Genomic DNA, 20,458 nt, shown 5'->3' on the forward strand with positions numbered 1-20,458 from the left:
TTTAAATCTGGTTGTGTTTGTATTATCAGAGAACAGTTATCGAACAGTTCCATTGTGGTTAATAATAGACGGATGTATTTGTGTCCTGACTAGTGAAGCGAATCTAATTATATGTAAGTATTATTATTATTATTATTATTATTATTATTATTATTATTATTAGTGTGTAGATGATTCGATTCTCAATGTTATATTGTGGTTAGTGAAGTGAATTTAGTTATATGTAAGTTATTATTATTATTATTATTATTATTATTATTATTATTTGGGTAGAAGTGACAATTCCCCTTGTTGTAGTTCCTAGTGAGTGGATGTAGGTTTCAGTCTTACTTGTGATGACAGCATTGTGAAACAAAATGTGATGGTGTCAGTTTGGAAATCATTCTGTTGAAAGAGGTTTTTGCATCACTCAAAACATTTCAAATTTTCAAAGCCACTCTTCCTTTTTATTCTATAACAAAAACTACAACCACCAGCAATAATTGACAACAGAATGACGGCCAGAGCTGCAAGTGTAGAGGAAGAAGTCTAGCTGTAAGTGTAGAGGGAGAAAGTCTGCCTTAAAGTGTATGAGAATGAAGTTTAGCTAAACGTGTAGAGGAAGGAAGTCTACCTGAAAGTTTAGAGGAAGAAAGTCTGTCTTAAAGTGTATGGGAAGATAGTATAGCTATACAGTATGTGTAGAGGGAGAAAGTCTAGCAGCACGTGTAGAGGAAGAAAGTCTAGCTAAATGTCTAGAGGAAGAAAGTCAAGCTAAACGTGGAGGAAGAAAGTCAAGCTAAACTTGTAGGAAGAAAGTCTAGCTGAAAGTGTAGAGGAAGAAAGTCTACCTAAACATTTAGAGGAAGAAAGTAGCTGAAAGTGTAGAGGAGAAAGTCTGTCTTAAAGTGTAGAGGAAGAAAGTCTGTCTTAAAGTGTAGAGGAAGAAAGTCTAGCTGAAAGTTTATAGGAAGAAAGTCTAGCTGAAAGTGTAGAGGGAGAAAGTCTGTCTTAAAGTGTAGAGGAAGAAAGTCTGTCAAAAGTGTAGAGGAAGAAAGTTTAGCTGAAAGTGTTGAGGAAGAAAGTCTAGTTAAATGTATAGAGGGAGAAAGTCTAGCAAAAAGTGTATAGGGGAGAAAGTCTAGCAAAAAGTGTAGAGGGAGAAAGTCTAGCTAAAAGTGTAGAGGGAGAAAGTTGAGCTGAAAGTGTAGAGGAAGAGAGTTGAACTGAAAGTGTAGAGGAAGAAAGTTTAGCTGAAAGTGTAGAGGAGAAAGTTTAGCTTAAAGTGTAGAGGGAGAAAGTCTAGCTTAAAGTGTAGAGGAAGAAAGTTTAGCTGAAAGTGTAGAGGAAGAAAGTCTGAAAGGGTACATTGGCGTAGCTTCAAGGGAGGAGGGGACTCTTGCGCTGTTACCTCTGAGGTCTTAACCCTGCTGTCTCTGTGTGTGTGGAGGGCGGGACTGACACAATCCCTTCACAAGCTTTCCTCCGTAAGGTATATAGTGTGTGGGTGGGTAGCTTGGGTACTCAAGGGCGCCGCCCCCCCTTCCCCCTCCCCTATCCTCTCTCCCTACCCCCCAACATCCTCCTGAGTCATGGCCATTAACGAATACTCATGACGGGGCGATTTCTGGCTAATAGCAACAGCCAACAGCCACTCGAAGGTATAGGCCGTCTGTTTGTTTCGTAGGAAGGCACGGAAATATGATGATGACGTTTGGCCGTTGTTGTTGTTGTTGTTGTTGTTCCCCTTGGCACTCCGGACAGCCCTGGCCTGGTGGATTAGGCCGGAGGAGGATTCTGTGTTCTTTTGTTCTGTTGAATCGGGGTCCTTCTGAAGGGCGAGAGATAAACGAACGATGACAATGAAAAGAAACGTGATTGTGTTCTGTTCTCCTCCCCCCCCCCCGACTCTTGTGAGGAGGATGAGGAATGGGAGGAAGAAGAAGAGAATACGACGACGAGGAGGAGGAGGAAGGAAGGAAAAGGGGTTTCCAGATGGGGGAACCTTCTGTTGTTGATCATCCAATCCTTGAGACGCCGCTGCTTATGACTGGTTATGTTTGCTCTCTCTCTCTCTCTCTCTCTCTCTCTCTCTCTCTCTCTCTCTCTCTCTCTCTCTCTCTCTCTCTCTCTTCAAAACTTCCGGCCTATTCTTCTTCGAATTTTGCGTTACTCTCTTGTTGACGATAAGATCTTTACAAATGTTATAGGTCTTTTGTTGAGAGAGAATGATTTTAGATAAAATTCAACTAGTTTATGTATATGGAAACAAAAATTGTTCTTGATATACAGGTAGAAATTACTGTGAAGAAACAAGAAAAAAGGTTCTGGAGAAACAGCAATAAATTGCTGTGAAGAAACAACAATAAATTGCTGTGAAGAAATCATAAATTTTGCTGTGAAGAAACAAGAATTGTTCTGCAGAAAAGCAAACTCGCTGTGAAGAAACAACAATCAATTGCTGTGGAGAAACAGCAATCAATTGTTGGTGGGTGGGGGGCAACAACTTGAAATTCCTATTAAGGAAACCTTGTAGTTCCGATCAAATTCAGAATGTTAAAGACATACTACTGCGTATAACAACGCCACGCGACACTGTAGAGTAGAGTAGAGTGACGCCTTGCGTTGGCTGCGTATGAGAGAGAGAGAGAGAGAGAGACCCCCTAAGCGCTTAAGCCTCATCTATGTGGTGAAGGGGGGAACCCAGAGAATTTGGGAGCTAACCTGTGATTCCATTCTCTCTCTCTCTCTCTCTCTCTCTCTCTCTCTCTCTAATATAGTACCTTAGGAGTACAACTTACTAAAGCATATTTTCATAATGGTGTAACTGGAAGGGAATATTTCTTAATATTTTCCAGATGTTTTTGTGAACATACGCAAAGGGTACTTCATAAATTTAATTTTCCATGTGTCCGTTCACTACAGTCGACCTTGATGAGGATGGATGAACTTGGTAGTCATTCTTTGAGGGTCTTCGCTGGTTGATTAAAAATTCCCTAGTGTTATTTATAGTTCCGTTCAAACTTGTGTAGTTAATTCATTTTCCTAGACTCGGCAGGAACGTCAATAGATAAAGCTTTAACTACAAGGACTGATTTGCCCTCGGAGCCGTGCAGAGTTCATTGTGTTCGCAGACATAGAGGTATTTTCCTCGAAGGGACCCAGCTAATCCTGAAAGTATCCCGTAGGGAGGTATTGCCGTCAGTGCACCTCATGCGGTGCAGTGTAGGCATTACTTAGGGTCCCTTTCGTCCGTATCGTTCCTTTTACTGTACCTCCTTCCATATACTCTTACTTTCCACCCTTTCCTAACCACTGATCCACAGTGCAACGGCAAGGTTTTGCTCCTGTTACACCTTTCAAACCTTTTACTGTCAATTTCCGTTTCAGCGCTGAATGACCTCATAGGTCCCGTGCTTGGCCTCTAGCCTAAATTCTGTATTCAGTTCAGTCATCTTGAAAGAAGGATTAGGAAAGCATTTGAGATAAGGAAATAGCTTGGATAGTTGGTGTTAAGCTCCTTCGGAGGTTTTCTTTGTTGATTAGGCCAGGTGTGGAGGAAATGCTTTGATGCACTAATAAGCAAAAAGTAAAAACATCTGGGTGTATTCATTTAAAATATTTGTAAGGGACACCAAGATTGGTGACCTCCGATAGAATGTATGGCATTCGGTTATGGGAAATGTTTTAGTCTTGATATGACAGGGTTTGGTATATAAGCAACCTATTTATTTATGGTAATTTAAGAGGATTTCAGCAAAACTCTCTCTCTCTCTCTCTCTCTCTCTCTCTCTCTCTCTCTCTCTCTCTCTCTCTCTCTCTCTCTCTCTCTCTCTCTCTCAGAGCATATTGCGGCATGATATATTGACCTTACCCGTATATCTTTTATCATAAAACATCTGCGGGAAGAATGTAGAATATATATATATGCATACGAACATCTGTTGAATGATAATTATTTAGGTGTTACATCACGGTCTTGCATTGTAACCCCCCCCCCATGTATGGTGGGCTCATTACACCACCTTCATTATACGTATTGTGAGTTCTGGTGATAACATCTGGTTTTCATTGCACTTCCTTCCTTTGCGTCAGTCGTGGTGGCTTCCCGTCTCTCTCTCTCTCTCTCTCTCTCTCTCTCTCTCTCTCTCTCTCTCTCTCTCTCTCTCTCTCTCTCTCTCTCGTTAGCTTTGTTGAAAACCTGTGGCTTAACATAGTTTCTTGATGGAGTCATTCGAAATTCTTCGTATTGATTTGATATCTCTCTCTCTCTCTCTCTCTCTCTCTCTCTCTCTCTCTCTCTCTATATATATATATATATATATATATATATATATATATATATATATATATATATATATATATCATCATCATCATCATCAGTAATTCTCCCAATTTCCTTCACCCTCTTCAGTGTCATGTCACCCCTTTTTATTGTTATTATGCACGGTCCCACATGGACCCTCAAAACCTGTTCCCCCCTCTTTTTTTTTGTGGTGGTGGTGTTGGGGATTAATCCATATTAGGAGCAGCCGCCGACCGAGAGAGAGAGAGAGAGATGTATGAAGCCGAATCATACCTCGTGAACTAGCTGCCGCTGGCACTGTGGAAATACGAGTTTTAAGAGGCATGAAAAAGGCATTATTTTAACGAGCATTTTGTTGTTTTGTGGAATTAGCTCGTGTTTAGGCTGTTTAAAGCGTTATGTTGTTCTTTATGAGCCGTAATCAGAAAGGCGTTTGAATTTACATGCGTTCTCGTAATCATTTGAAGTAGAAGTTGTTAGTGACAGTCTCGCCTGGAGGGATATTTCAGAATAGGCGGCCTTTCTTGCTTGCCTGTGCACCTCGCGTGGTACACTGTAGGCATTACTTAGGGGTCTTTGCGGCGTCCCTTCGGCCCCTAGCTGCAACCCCTTTCATTCCTTTTCCTGTGCCTCCGTTCGTAGTCTCTTCCTTCCATCTAACTTTCCAACCTCTCTAACAGTTGTTTCAGTGTAACTGCGAGATTTTCCTCTCTCAAACCTTCATATCATCAATTTCCCTTTGAGCGCTGAGTGACCTCATAGGTCCCAGCGCTTGGCCCGTAGCCTAAATTCTGTATTCTATTATATTCTACAAGGACATGACAAGAGGAGAGGCTTAGTAAGGACTTGGATTCATTCTTTTTAATGAGAAAAACACCAACAAAATGGAAGGCGGACGTGTACTACTCTTATGTACTTACATTTTTATCTATTTATTAATTTATTTTTTCTTTTAATACGTGAGATCTTTCTGTGCTTCCTGTACCTTCTGTTACTTCTTTCTAATGAACATATTCTTTGGAAACGTGAATTTCAAGTCAGTGACCCCTTTGGTAGGCTTGTTCCAATGAATACGGTTCATCTTCTGAATGATAGTATTAATAATAACAACAATAATAATAATAATGCTCTTACATATTTCAAATGACAGTTGTAATGCCTGTTTTTCCTAAAAGTGATATATTAGAGTAGACAGACTGTTTCTTGCCTGTAAATAATGACTTGACTTAGAATAATAAAAAAAAAAAGAACCAAGTCAAAATATAAAGCCCCAGATAAATTGGAAAATTGCAAAAAAAAAAAAAAAAAAAAAAAAAAGTGTACAAGCAGTCAAGAAGGAAATTAAAAGGGAACAGGTAACAAAAGAATGAGAGGAAAGGAACGAGACAAAATGACAGGAGGGATCCAGCTCCGTTTCAAAGCTTGCTCATCGCTCTCCCTGTGGAGTTGTTTGTTGTTTTTCTCGTGAGTTGAGCTGGGCCCAGCTTGGCGGAAAAAATAATGGATTGATTTTCTCTGGTATTTTAATAGATTTTAATCTCCGTAGGTGGGTAGTGCGTTATTTCGAGTTCTTTTCAGCGTGTCTTCGGCCCCTAGCTGCAACAACTTTCATTCATTTTACTGTACCTCCTTTCATTTCACCTCACTGTTGATTCACGGTGCGACTGCGAGGCTGCGAGGTTTTCGTCCAGTTACACTTTTCAAACCGTCAATTTCCGTTTCAGCGCTGGATGACCTCATAGGTCTCATTGCTTGGCCTTTGGGCTAAATTCTACATTCAATTCAGTTCGAAAGATAGATCTGTATTCGGTGTCCTTGATTATACGCTGTACGGAAAACTTGATTTCGCTGAAGAAACTTCGGCGCATTTTTTTACTTGTATTTTTAATAAAATTGATTGATTTTTGTCTGAAATTGAACGTTTATGTGGATTGCGTTGTTGTGACAGTATTGCTACTACTACAAGAATTTTTAGTATTTAAATTGTCATGTAAAACTTAGGTCGTAGTATTTATTTTGTAAACAAGAAATTCTGACCTGAAGAATTATTTTTTTTTTTTTTGGGAAACTGTGTTATTCATCAAAGCTTTTGTAGTAACGTATGTCTACCGAAATTGAGTAAAAGAAACCAAACAATAAATGGAATGATCAGTTGATAGAAGGAAATAGAAAGGAAATAATTTTTTATCGTTTTAGATTTAAGCAAATAAAGACGAAAGATCAGCCGCCTTAATTTCACGTAGGGTCTTTGAAGGGAAGTGGAAACATAAAGATTGATCCTCTATACAATTCCCTTTTCCTCCCTTCGCCCCCCCCCTCTCCCCCCCAGGGAGTTTTTCGGGGGTGACCCGCTTGTGTGTGTGTGTGAGTGACGCGGCGCGGCGGCGGCGGCGGCGGTGTTGGAGATGGTGTTGGCGTTGGCTGGTGGTGGTGATGATCGCGGTCCGCTTGATGCTTTGATGGACGATGAATCTCCGTGATGGGTCTATCCTGTCTGGGCAATGGATGGCCTTTGCTCTCTCTCTCTCTCTCTCTCTCTCTCTCTCTCTCTCTCTCTCGACGGAGAAATGGTTTTGACCTTTTTCTTCTCTTTAGAGAAACCTTGAATCTTTCTGTATCTCTAAAAAAGTTTTGTCTCTCTCTCTCTCTCTCTCTCTCTCTCTCTCTCTCTCTCTCTCTCTCTCTCTCTGGTACCTTACAAGTCAATGGGCGTTGTATATGATTCTAAAATATGGCGTGTAGAATAACCATTGTAAAATGGAAATAAAGTTTTTGATTTCTCTCTCTCTCTCTCTCTCTCTCTCTCTCTCTCTCTCTCTCTCTCTCAAGAGAAATGTTTGCGTCATACTTATCTTCAGAACTGCTTGACAAATGGATATCATTCTGTCCTTATCAGTATGTATGTCTTTAGCCCATGAAGATTAATGGTTAGACATATTTTCAGAAACATTCACTCCAGACGGACGTGCTCTTAATATAGATACAAATGAGCTCTCTCTCTCTCTCTCTCTCTCTCTCTCTCTCTCTCTCTCTCTCTCTCTCTCTCTCTCTCTCTCAGGATAAGTTCCATCACTTTAGCTAAGACAAAAATTTATTTATTTCATTAGTATATCTAAAATTCTCTCTCTCTCTCTCTCTCTCTCTCTCTCTCTCTCTCTCTCTCTCTCTCTCTCTCTCTCTCTCAGGATAAGTTCCATCACTTTAGCTAAGACAAAAATTTATTTATTTCATTAGTATATCTAAAAATTCTCTCTCTCTCTCTCTCTCTCTCTCTCTCTCTCTCTCTCTCTCTCTCTCTCTCTCTCTCACAGGATAAATTCCATCACTTTAGTTAAGACAAAAATTTATTAATTAATTTCATTAGTATACCTAAAATCTCTCTCTCTCTCTCTCTCTCTCTCTCTCTCTCTCTCTCTCTCTCAAGCCCAGGATAAAATTGTTTCAAAAATGCGCTGATCAAGTTCTCAGAAATTTGTATTGGTTATATCCACTTCCACCTCCCCCCCTCTCTCTCTCTCTCTCTCTCTCTCTCTCTCTCTCTCTCTCTCTCTCTCTCACGTACGTATGAACGTAACGTCAAAAGGAAGGCCATGTAGCCTCAAGCTATCACTAACCGTCGACTCAGTCACTTTAGCACCTCCCTCCCCCTCCCCTCTCTGAACCCCCTTTCCCTCTTAAATAGGAATCTCCCTCCCTCCCTCCTCCCCCCTCAAGGGCTTATTGGTGGGTTAGGTTGGCGTCTTCCGGTGAGTCGACGCCAGCCAGCAGTGTTTCTTTTGCCAGTGTTCTCCTCTGTTAGGGCGGCTGCTGCCGTTTTCTGGGTTGTGTTAGCTATAGAATCTCTCTCTCTCTCTCTCTCTCTCTCTCTCTCTCTCTCTCTCCAGTCCTTTTGATGAAACTCGGTGGTTTAACATGTGTCATGATGATTAAAGTTCTTTTCTCTCTCTCTCTCTCTCTCTCTCTCTCTCTCTCTCTCTCTCTCTGTGTTAAAATTAACAAGTCTCATGATAAAAGATGTAAATTCGTATTAGTTCTCTCTCTCTCTCTCTCTCTCTCTCTCTCTCTCTCTCTCTCTCTTCTCTCTCTCTCTCTGTGACTTAAATGCCCTCAATTCGTATTCCTCTCTCTCTCTCTCTCTCTCTCTCTCTCTCTCTCTCTCTCTCTCTCTGTGTTAAAATTAACAAGTCTCATGATAAAAGATGTAAATTTGTATTAGTTCTCTCTCTCTCTCTCTCTCTCTCTCTGTGACTTGATCTCTCTCTCTCTCTCTCTCTCTCTCTCTCTCTCTCTCTCTCTCTCTCTCTCTCCCCCTTTTGTTACATTTTACTGCCTAACATCCTGATAAACCCTTCGAAATTTATATTACTCTCTCTCTCTCTCTCTCTCTCTCTCTCTCTCTCTCTCTCTCTCTCTCTCTCTTTGTTGAAATTCCGTGGCTTAACAAAGTCTGCTGCTGATAAGATCCCTTCGAAATCCGTATTGCTTTTATCTGCCTTATCTTATCTCGAGACTGCTTGCTTCAGTAGGTCAGTTCATAAAGAGACGGTGAATCGGACATACTTTGCGAAACCTCCGTTATTTATGACGTCATACGATCAAACCTTTCGATAACGTCCCATTGGGCGCATATTCGAAATAAGACGAAGTGTATTCATACAGTCGTAGTATTATCGTCTACCGTCTCGGCCGAGCCTTCCACCAACTCCATTTTGTCCACCTGTTGCCCGCTTCCTCTCTACCTCCTCCTCCTCCTCCTCACGCCCTCCGCCCCTCCCCCCGCCCCCCTCACGTCCCCGTCCCCGTTTGTCTTGTCTTCGCCTGGTGGTGGTGTGTTGGAGTAACGTATCATCCGGATTCTTCTTCTTCTTGTGTCATTTGACAGGAATTGGGGTGGAAGGGTGTTGGAGATATATATATATATATATATATATATATATATATATATATATATATATATATATATATATATATATATATATATATAAAATAAAATAAAAGGCCATAAAAACGCCAAAAAGGTAGAAAGATAATGTTATATATTTCGAAGACAATTTTTCACCTTTTCGCGTTTATATATATAGCATTATCTTTCTACCTTTTGGCGTTTTATGGAATTCTGTTTTTATTATATGGAATTCTGTTTTAACAAAGTATTACATACACACACACACACACACACGGTGTTGTAAGCTTTTTGAGAGCATATTGAAGGCAGTTGAAAACAAATAGTGTGGTCTTTGGGTAGAGAGAGAGAGAGAGAGAGTTGAATGTAGTTCCTTGCTCGCCATAACACTCACTCCCATTTTTGTGACAACTGTCAAAAAAAAAAAAATTATAATAAAAAAAAAAAAATTGTTCCCATAATTTGACGTTGAAGAAAATACATTTTAGGAACATTGTCATCTTTTACATGACATCCATTTTTTCTTTAACCGCGTCTTTTTATGACATGCAGTTTTTTTTCCCCTTTAGGAAAAAATGCATCAGAGTTTTTTATATATATATCTTTTTCTCGTTGGGTGGGGAGGTTCCTGAAAAGTGATGACGCAAAGGCTTAGAGGTGCCTTATTAAAAATCTCTCTCGGGACCTCTTCAAAGGCCGACGAGGTAATTACCAATATTTTGTATACCGGGGGGTCTCTTCAGCTCCCCCCATCCCCCTTGCTCTCCCTACCCCCCCCCCTTCCTACTCTCTCCTACTCTGATGAAGAATGGAGTGAGAGGGTCGACTGTTTTGGCAGTAACGCCATAATACATTTTAAATGGAAAAGGTTTTTATCCTAAACTGTAGCTCGGCGCTTATAGCTGGCTTTGTGCGTTAATGTAACCTCAACAATCTGAAAGTTACCGGTATGGGACAGGGAATTTATGCCAGAAAGATATTAGTGATTTGTAGAGACATCAAACTATTTGGTGCGTAGCCGGTTGCATTTTCCCGAGGGGTAACCGACTACCGGGACCTTTCCCTGGAAAAAGCGGGACGCGATGTCTTAACATCCAACCATAGAATTTTCTTGTAAATAATCTCATTATGTTTCCCACACCCAAAGTACTCTGAAGATATAAATGTAACCTAACCTAACCCAATCTAAGGGTAAGGCAAAAAAAATCGGGGCTGGTGCAGTACCAGCATACATCTCAGGGATTTGCCACCAGGTTGGGGCAACTGTTTATCATTACAAATCAAATGTAATTCTGAAGAAGACTTCTGTTGTTGTTAGGAATAGCTGGGCATAATGGATTGTATTCCTTCATGGTGTAAAATGTAAACAAAAATATAAAAACATGTAAGGGGCAAGAATAGTTCGGTTTGATGTGAATTACAGGAGGTTACATCATGTATTGTTATTACGGGAGATTACATCATGCATTGTTATTAATGACCAAATAACGAAACCAACTTTAATTACAGTATAAAAAGGAACTGTCTTGAAAGACATCAATTTGGGATCCATTTGGAAAAAAAATACTGAAAATAATAGTAAATACAGAAGAATAGACCAGTTATTATAAAGTATAATAAATTATTAGATATAGATAATATACAAAAAGAAGAGATCGGTTATTAGAGATAAAATATAAATTAATGAATGAATAAATCAGTAGGTAAAAATATAAATAAGAAATACAAGGTGGATTTTAGGGTAGCAATGGCGTTGCATCTTCGCTTGAACATCTTATGTTCTAAATGCAAAACATCCTAGAACGCTGTTCGTAATGCAGACTGACAGCGGCGTTTGGTATGCCGGCAGACAAGAGCTTTCCTTAAAGAGAGAGAGAGAGGCGCGTCAAGTAATGAGTACGGAACGTCATGATGTAAGACTCAAGTACAAGGTAAAGCTGTCAGGCAATTCTGGGTAATTGGAACCAGGGTAATGCCTAATTTCACCTGAATAAAAGTCGATGGTCTCCCATGGCAACCGAAGGTTTGGCTGAGCACAAATGGCGAGTATCTCTCTCTCTCTCTCTCTCTCTCTCTAAGTATTTTATCCCGTTTCATGAAGGACAGGGTCTGTGTTACATGAAGTAGAGTCTCTCTCTCTCTCTCTCTCTCTCTCTCTCTCTCTCTCTCTCTCTCTCTCTCTCTCTCTCTCTCTCATAAATATTTCCCATTTCATGAAGGAATGGGTCTGTTACATGAAGTAGAGTCTCTCTCTCTCTCTCTCTCTCTCTCTCTCTCTCTCTCGTCACCGTTTTCCCATTTTACGAAGGAACCGGTTTGCTTTACCGGAATTAGACTTTTAAGTGTAAAGGTATCTTTCTCTCCCCTCTCTCTCTCTCTCTCTCTCTCTCTCTCTCTCTCTCTCTCTCTCTCTCTCTCTCTCTGTGGTCGTCGTCACTGATTGGAAATATTTGGTTTTGCGTTCTGGGAAGTAATTGGTCCCCTTGACATGAAATAGTCTTACAGATAGGTGACATTATTATTATTATTATTATTATTATTATTATTATTATTAACCTACAAGAACAACTTCACAACTCACACAGATTACAACCATCAATAAATAAAGTAAATTCTTGAATAAGCAAATTCTCACAAAATAGTTCGTTTCATAATCGATATGCAGGAAGTGAACCATTAAATCGTTTGTCATGTTGGGTGAAAAGGATTGTGGATGGAAGGGTGGTTGGGGTGTGTGTGGGGGATTCTTGCAAGGGTGCAAGGAAGGAGGGGGAAGAAGAAAAGAAGGGGGAAAGAATGTTTGGTTCAAGACCCTCTGAGCATATGTCCATATGGCGTTTCTTGTCGGCCAGTTACCCCCATTTTGTGTGCGTGTGTTTGTGGCAAATATACGGCTTTGAGGTAGGGGTAATGATAATCACCTGTTGTTGGCCTCTCTCTCTCTCTCTCTCTCTCTCTCTCTCTCTCCTTTTTCCACTTTTTACTTATAATCTCCAAAAGATTTGAATCAAATTCCTCTAAAGAATAGTTGAATCTCTCTCTCTCTCTCTCTCTCTCTCTCTCTCTCTCTCTCTCTCTCTCTCTCTCTCTCTCTCTCTCTCTCTCTCCTTTTCCACTTTTTCTTATAATTCTCCAATAGACGATTTGAATAAAATTTCTCAAAAGACCATTTGAATCAATTTTCTATAAAGACTAATCTCTCTCTCTCTCTCTCTCTCTCTCTCTCTCTCTCTCTCTCTCTCTCTCTCTCTCTCTCTCTCTCTCTCTCTCTCTCTCTCTTACCCATCCTCTTCCTGTTCTTTCCGTCGTATGATCGCCAATTCAGGCAAGAGGACCGGTATATAAGTCCCACGATCCCAAGTAGAAGGTTAACTCTGTATCCGGTCACCTTATAATATATTCCCATGTGCAGGGATTAATTACTGTGAATGCGAGCCAATTTGTAATGATTTTATGCGGAGTTCTGCTCATTTAGCAAAGATACGGATATGTTAATCCACCAATCAGCACGGTCTTGATATGATCTAATTCAGATACTACTACTACTATTATTATTATTATTATTATTATTATTATTATTATTATTATTATTATTCAGGGGATGAACCATATTTACATATGGAACAAGCCCATCACAGGGGCCATTGACTTGGAATTCAAGCTTCCAAAGAATATTATATTGTTGTTGTTATTATTATTATTATTATTATTATTATTATTATTATTATTATTATTATTCAGAAGATGAACCCTATTCATATGGAACAAGCCCACCAAAGGGGCCATTGAATTGAAATTCAAGCTTCCAAAGAATGTGATATTCATTATTATTATTATTATTATTATTATTATTATTATTATTATTATTCAGGGGATAAACCATATTTATATAGAACAAGCCCATCACAGGAACCATGACTTGGAATTCAAGCTTCCAAAGAATATTATTATTAATAAAATATATTGTTCAGGAGATGGTCCCTCTTCATATGAAACAAGCCCACCAAAGGGGCCATTGACTTGAAATCCAAGCCTCCAAAGAATATCATGATGTTCATTCTTAGAAAATGAGAAATACAGAAAGAGTGGATCATATATTAAAACAGAAAAAAATAAATGAGTAATTACGTCAATGTAAAACTAATCAGTATATACATATATTCAAGTGGCCGTGTTAGGAGCAACTGATTAATGTTGCGACGTCACATTCAACACGTAATTGCTTACCAGCTGTAAGAAGCGGTCAGTTGAATGGGAAGCACCTGGTTAAACTTGAAGTTTCTTACGGCGGAACTGAAGTTGGAAGCCGCGAGGCGTGGCGGCAGTGATGCAGGGGTCATTGACGTGGTTGGAAAATTTATTGGAAGAACAATTATTATTATTATTATTATTCAGAAGATGAACCATATTTCTTATGGAACAAGCCCACCAAATGGGCCATTGGCTTGAAATTCAAGCTTCCAAAGAATATGGTATTCATTATTATTATTATTGGGAAGAACAATTATTATTATTATTTAGAAGATGAACCTATTCATATAGAATAGGCCCACCAAATGGGCCATTGGCTTGTAAATCAATCTTCCAAACAACATATTATTATTATTATTATTATTATTATTATTATTCAGAAGATGAACCATATTTCTTATGGAACAAGTCCACCAAATGGCCCATTGGCTTGAAATTCAAGCTTCCAAAGAATATGATATTATTATTATTATTATTATTATTATTATTATTATTATTATTATTATTATTATTATTATTCAGAAAATGAACCCTGTTCATATGGAACAAACCCACCGGTAAGGTCCATTGACTTGAAATTCAAGCTCACAAAGAATATGATGTTCATTGGAGAGAAGTAATAGAGGGTAATGGGAAATACAGAAAGAAGAGATCACACTTATTAGAAAAACAGATAAATTAATAAATAAATAAAAATGTAAGTAAAATATTAAAATACAAGTTGATTGGAACATCAGTGTATTGTTGAGGTTTGGATCACTTTCCACCTACCAACTGTCCACACATTCCCCAGTGATCAGAGTGACATAATTTTGTAAATGGAAATCTATGATTTTGTCGTATAAATAGCTTTTTTTATGTGCATTTTTAACTTCACAGAACACTGTTAGATTCAAGTAAAAGGCGCTTGTGTTTTTTAGTTTTAATACGTGGTGTATTTTCCTCTTTAAATTAGAATTTTTGTCCGTCATTTTCTGTGCGTCTGTAAGGCTGCAATTGGTTTTAGACTGGTTAAATAAATTCTCGTGGGCAGGATCTCGTCTTGATACTCGGAATGCCGCTTGGAATCCTGCTACGGGACTGCAGAATTAACTTCATATTCTTGCATATGGATCCAAGGCAAGTCTTGGTAGTGACAGGCTAAACCAAAAAGTGTGAAGAATTGGAAAAGTTAAGTAAGAGGGCATTGTGGTCAGTACAATTACATACGTATCTGGTAAAAAGTGACCTAGATTCTTGAAATAAATTGTTTTAATTTCAATTCTATTTTTATCAGGAATTATTTGTTCTGGACTTGGAAAATTAAGGTGTGTCCACTCTATGTCGGAAACATATGTCGGCAGTTTATTGCAAACATGTAACAAACTGGTTACAAACATGTCATCGACCGCATGTAGAGAAATAATCTAGCCAGTGCCATGGTTATGACCAACAAGTTTTCAACTTGTATTCAATGTGTTTTTGATCTCTTGGGATAGGTTACAGGCCTGTGTAAATGACAGTGCATTGGTTGGACCCACCAATAAAGTTGTCAACTTGTATTCAACCTGTTTGTGATGTTGGCGATAGGTTAGACTTGTTCATAATACTTTCACTGAAAGGTGGAAGCACCTTTAGTTTTATTTGTTTGTGGTATTTCCAACACCAGATTGCTTGCTGCCTGTGTTCATTGTTGCCTAAAGCGTCTTTGCATTTCTCTCTCTCTCTCTCTCTCTCTCTCTCTCAATATTCTCTGGTCTTTCTTCTTCTCTACATATTCCTTGGTCTTTCTTCTCTTCTTAATATTCCTTGGCACCTCTCAATATTCTCTCTCTCTCTCTCTCTCTCTCTCTCTCTCTCTCTCTCTCTCTCTCTCTCTCTCTCTCTCTCTCTCTACAATATTCCTTGGCTTCCTGTGTGGGTCCTATACTTTCCTTGCCAGTATCACTATCGGATTTTTCTTTTTTTTTTTTTTTTTTTTTGCGCAACCGTTGCAAATAACTGTTGAAGTTTTTTTTTCTTCTGGGAGGGGGATATTTTCCTCGCCCGGCCGCCCGCCGTCAGACAACTTTTGTTGTAAAGTCAGATAACTTTTGTAAGGCCAGTCCCGTTATCAATGGAATGGAGGAAGAGCCATTCACCAGCACCTTCGGTTCAGGGCTCCGGAAGTTGTATCGAGCGGGCGGGTGCCGGCGACGACTGCTTACTGTACTACCTTTTGCGTGAAAGTTGAAGAGGGAGGTGGGAGGGCCGCTTTGCTTTGTCCTGCGGAAATGCCATGCTTGAATCTCTCTCTCTCTCTCTCTCTCTCTCTCTCTCTCTCTCTCTCTCTCTCTCAGCAAAGCATTTTCATTTGAACACCTAATGCCAACCATTTGTGGGCCCTGAAGTTAAACTGAATGTGATAGATGGTTTGCGCGTTAGCTCTCTCTCTCTCTCTCTCTCTCTCTCTCTCTCTCTCTCTCTCTCTCTCTCTCTCTCTCTAAACCATTTCAATTTTATAACGGTGACGACCATTTGTGGTTTCTCAAGTCAAACGTGATCAGTTTTTATGCGCGAGTCAGTCTCTCTCTCTCTCTCATATATATATATATATATATATATATATATATATATATATATATATATATATATATATATATATATATATATATATATATATATATATAGACTATCATCCAGCCGTGTTTGTGTGTGTGAATTGGGTAACTCTCTCTCTCTCTCTCTCTCTCTCTCTCTCTCTCTCTCTCTCTCTCTCTCTCTCTCTCTCTCTCTTAATATGACTGTTACGGCTAGACACAACAATGTGGGGGTGTGTGTAACATTTTCTGAGGGGAACCCTTGCCCCATTATTATTATTATATTATTATTATTATTATCATCATCATCATCATCATCATCATCATCATCGAGAAGATGACCCCTATTCATATGGAACAAGCCCACCAAAGGGGCCACTGACTTGAAATTCAGGCTTCCAAAGAACATGGTGTTCATTAGAAAGAAGTTATTTAAGGTAAAAGTAAATAAGGATAGAATAGATCTCACTTGAATGAAAAAGGAAAAAAATAAATTACTAAATAGGTAAAAATGTATTAAAACGCAAGAAGAATATTATTAGTATAAAGCGACACATCCATTATCATTACATCGAACTTACTGCTACCTGTTGCTATTGCATGATGTCGATAGACGCCCGGCGATCATATTGTACCTTTACGGGAAGCATGAAGTGGCGTTTTCTGCGTGTGGCCGCATTTTCCAGTGGGTCTGTTCACTGACAAGTCGATTGGCGAGTGTTTTTTAGTGTCTGGAGACGGTGCGGTGTTCCGTTCTTCATAATTCATCACATTTTTGTATTTTATTTATATTTTTTAAATATGATATCCGTCTGTGGTGGTGGTATTGGCTTGCAAAGTTTTCCTTCGATCTTAAAGTATTTTATTTACAAAGTTTTAATGCCAACCAGTAGTCGGGTCCCAGGTGATACCACCAAGTGATTGATTTTAACTTGATATCTCTCTCTCTCTCTCTCTCTCTCTCTCTCTCTCTCTCTCTCTAGTTCCTCGCTGGGTGAGCGGGTTCCGTTCTCAGCTATCACTCTGTTGGTCGCGAGTTCGAATCTCCGACCGGCCAGTGAAGAACAAGAGGAATTTGTTTCTGGTGATAGAAATTCATTTCTCGCTATAATGTGGTTCGGATTCCACAATAAGCTGTAGGTCCCGTTGCTAGGTAACCAATTGGTTCTTAGCTACGTAAAAGTAAATCTAATCCTTCGGGCCAGCCCTATGAGAGCTGTTAATCAGCTCAGTGGTCTGGTTAAACTAAGAGATACTCTCTCTCTCTCTCTCTCTCTCTCTCTCTCTCTCTCTCTCTCTCTCTCTCTCTCTCGAGCAGTTAAAACTTGATGCTAATAATTATGTGGGTTCCAAGTTATACCATGGTTTTAACGTGATTTTCTCTCTCTCTCTCTCTCTCTCTCTCTCTCTCTCTAAAACATTTTAATTTGAAAACTTGATGCCAACCATTTGTGGGCCCTGAGGTTAAACTAAAAGTGATAGATGTTTTGCGTGTTAGCTCTCTCTCTCTCTCTCTCTCTCTCTCTCTCTCTCTCTCTCTCTCTCTCTCTCTCTCTCTCTGTCGATAAAGCATTTCAATTTCAAAACTTCACGACAACCGTTTGTGGGTTCATAAGTCAAACGTGATCAAATTTTTGCGTGATAGTCGCTCTCTCTCTCTCTCTCTCTCTCTCTCTCTCTCTCTCTCTCTCTCTCTCTCTCTCTCTCCCCGCGCACGAAACACTTGCTGCGGGGGCGACGCGAGGTGGGTGGAGTACACCAGGCGGGGTTACTTGAATGCTCGTCTTTGTAAGGAAATTTCTGGGTGTTGCTCTTGCCCTCTCTGCCTATTATGGCTCAGAAGGGTCCTCTCTCTCTCTCTCTCTCTCTCTCTCTCTCTCTCTCTCTCTCTCTCTCTCTCTCTCTGGGTTCCTTCGTGGACCTCTCTATCCGGGATCCCTCTTTTGCTGCTCAGTTATATTAAGCATCCTGCCCCCTTGCTTATGCATGAATGCCTTGGTTGGTTTTTCCCCTTACGCTATTATTATTATTATTTTTTTATTATTATAATAATAATAATAATATGAACTCTATTCATATTGAACAAGCCCACCACAGGGGCCATTTTGACTTGAAATTCAAGCTTCCAAAGAATGTGATTATTATTATTATTATTATTATTATTATTATTATTAGAAAAGAATGTGATTATTATTTATTATTATTATTTTTATTTTTATTATTATTATTATTATTATTATTATTATTATTATTATTATTATTATTATTATTATTATTATTATTATAAGATGAACCCTATTCATATTGAACAAGCCCACCACAGGGGCCATTGACTTGAAATTCAAGCTTCCAAAGAATATTATGGTCCTCATTCGGAGGAGGTAATGGGAAATACAGAAAGAGGAGATCAGTTACTAATAAAAGATAAAGCAACATTAATAAATGAATAAAAATTTGATTGTATTAATATATATAATTATTATAGTCAGAAGTGGTCTGCAGCTTACCGGGATAGTACGATCTTTTATTTTATTTTATTTTATTTATTTTTTTTTTAAGGAATAGATGCTTTAAATTAAATTCAGCTCTAGTGCACGTTTTAGATTATAGAACGATGGTTTTTCAGTGTCGAGATATTTATAAAGAGAGAGAGAGAGAGAGAGACTTATGGTGTTATGATTTTTCTTTCATACATACTTTCGTATATAAAAATACGCATACTTGTTCATTCACTGTAAATTAAATTAAATATGCACTATTTGCATGGTAAGTTTACCATATGAATCTGTATGAACAAGTATGTATATTTGTATATATGATTTTTTGTGCATGTATGTCTGTTAATCAGAGACAATCAAACGATGTAAAATCAACTTCATGAGATCGCAAACCCCATGTTATTATGACTTAGGATGGCTGAGAGAGAGAGAGAGAGAGAGAGAGAGAGAGAGAGAGAGAGAGAGAGAAAACATCAGCGTTTACGCTTAATGAACTCATCTCATTGCTTTATATCGACGTGCTGTTTACGTGTATATTTATTTCTCCAAACACCTGTCAGTATCATTGCCATAATAGGAGTCTCGTAATAATGTGTAGGTATAAACGAACCCTGACTTTTGGATTTAATCTCTCTCTCTCTCTCTCTCTCTCTCTCTCTCTCTCTCTCTCTCTCTCTCTCTCTCTCTCTCTCTCTCTCATTCATTAGAGCAAACGTCGTTCGCTTCCAGTAATAGTAGATTCATAATAATGTGTAGGTATAAACGAACCCTAAGTCCCTCTCTCTCTCTCTCTCTCTCTCTCTCTCTCTCTCTCTCTCTCTCTCTCTCTCTCTCTCTCTCTCTCTCTCGTACGTGTTCAGCTATTATTTATATATTTTTTTATTTTTTGAGATGCTGTTGCTCTCGCGCGCCATTTAACCTACGAGCTCTCTCTCTCTCTCTCTCTCTCTCTCTCTCTCTCTCTCTCTCTCTCTCTCTCTCTCTCTCTCTCAATATTGTACGCTCTCATTATTAGAGCCTACCAACGTTTACGAGTTCAATCTCTCTCTCTCTCTCTCTCTCTCTCTCTCTCTCTCTCTCTCTCTCTCTCTCTCTCTCTCTCTCTCTCAAATTGTTGTACCTGGCTGGATAATAGCCTCCTGGTTTAGGGGACATTCGAGTGTTTTGACTTATCAACATCTGTTGTTGTTTTTGTTGGGTCTTTTCGAATCTCCAAATGAAAATCTGTTGACTTTTTCAGAAGTACTAGAGTACACGCACTCTCTCTCTCTCTCTCTCTCTCTCTCTCTCTCTCTCTCTCTCTCTCTCTCTCTCTCTCTCTCTCTCTCTCATAACGTTATGGTCACCAAGCGTTCTGAAATTGAGCGGAAGGATGTTTGTGTGTTTTCTGCTAAGCGAAGTTCGTTGCGGTGGCTTTGAAAAGGTCAAAAATAAGTTTTGTTTCTATTTTTATAGATTGTTTCATTGCTGCATCGGATTTTGTTGGGGAAATTTAAGTCGTATGGTTATTGCACTGTAGATGATGATATTATTATTATTATTATTATCATCATAAGATGAACTATATTCATATTTAAGTACACCACAGGGGACATTGGCTTGAAATTCAGACTTCCAAAGATTATTATTATTATCATTATTATTATTATTATTATTATTATTATTATTATTATTATTATTATTATTATTATTATTATTATTCAGAAGATGAACCCTATTCTTACGGAGCAAGCCCACCACAGGGGCCACTGACTTGAAATTCAAGCTTCCAAAGAACATGGTGCCCATCTGAAAGAAGTAAGAGAAGGTTTTAGAAAATACAGAAAGAAGAGATCAGTTACCAGAAAAGAAAATATAATATCAAATTAATAAATAAATAGATAAAAAATATGTTATTAAAAGACAAGGAGAATGGTTTTAGGGAAGTAATGCTTCATTGCATCTTCGCTTGAACTTTAGTTGA

The 20,458-nt window shown here is 38.8% G+C and overlaps 1 protein-coding gene across 50 annotated transcripts in view; it reads left to right on the plus strand.

Moving 5' to 3' along the window:
* heph (polypyrimidine tract-binding protein 1 heph) overlaps nt 1-20,458 on the plus strand; it is a 387,035-nt gene that overhangs the window by 119,532 nt on the left and 247,045 nt on the right. The window lies entirely within an intron of this gene.

The sequence above is a fragment of the Macrobrachium rosenbergii genome, chromosome 41, assembly GCF_040412425.1.
Source record: "Macrobrachium rosenbergii isolate ZJJX-2024 chromosome 41, ASM4041242v1, whole genome shotgun sequence".
Taxonomy (NCBI): Eukaryota; Metazoa; Arthropoda; class Malacostraca; order Decapoda; family Palaemonidae; genus Macrobrachium; species Macrobrachium rosenbergii.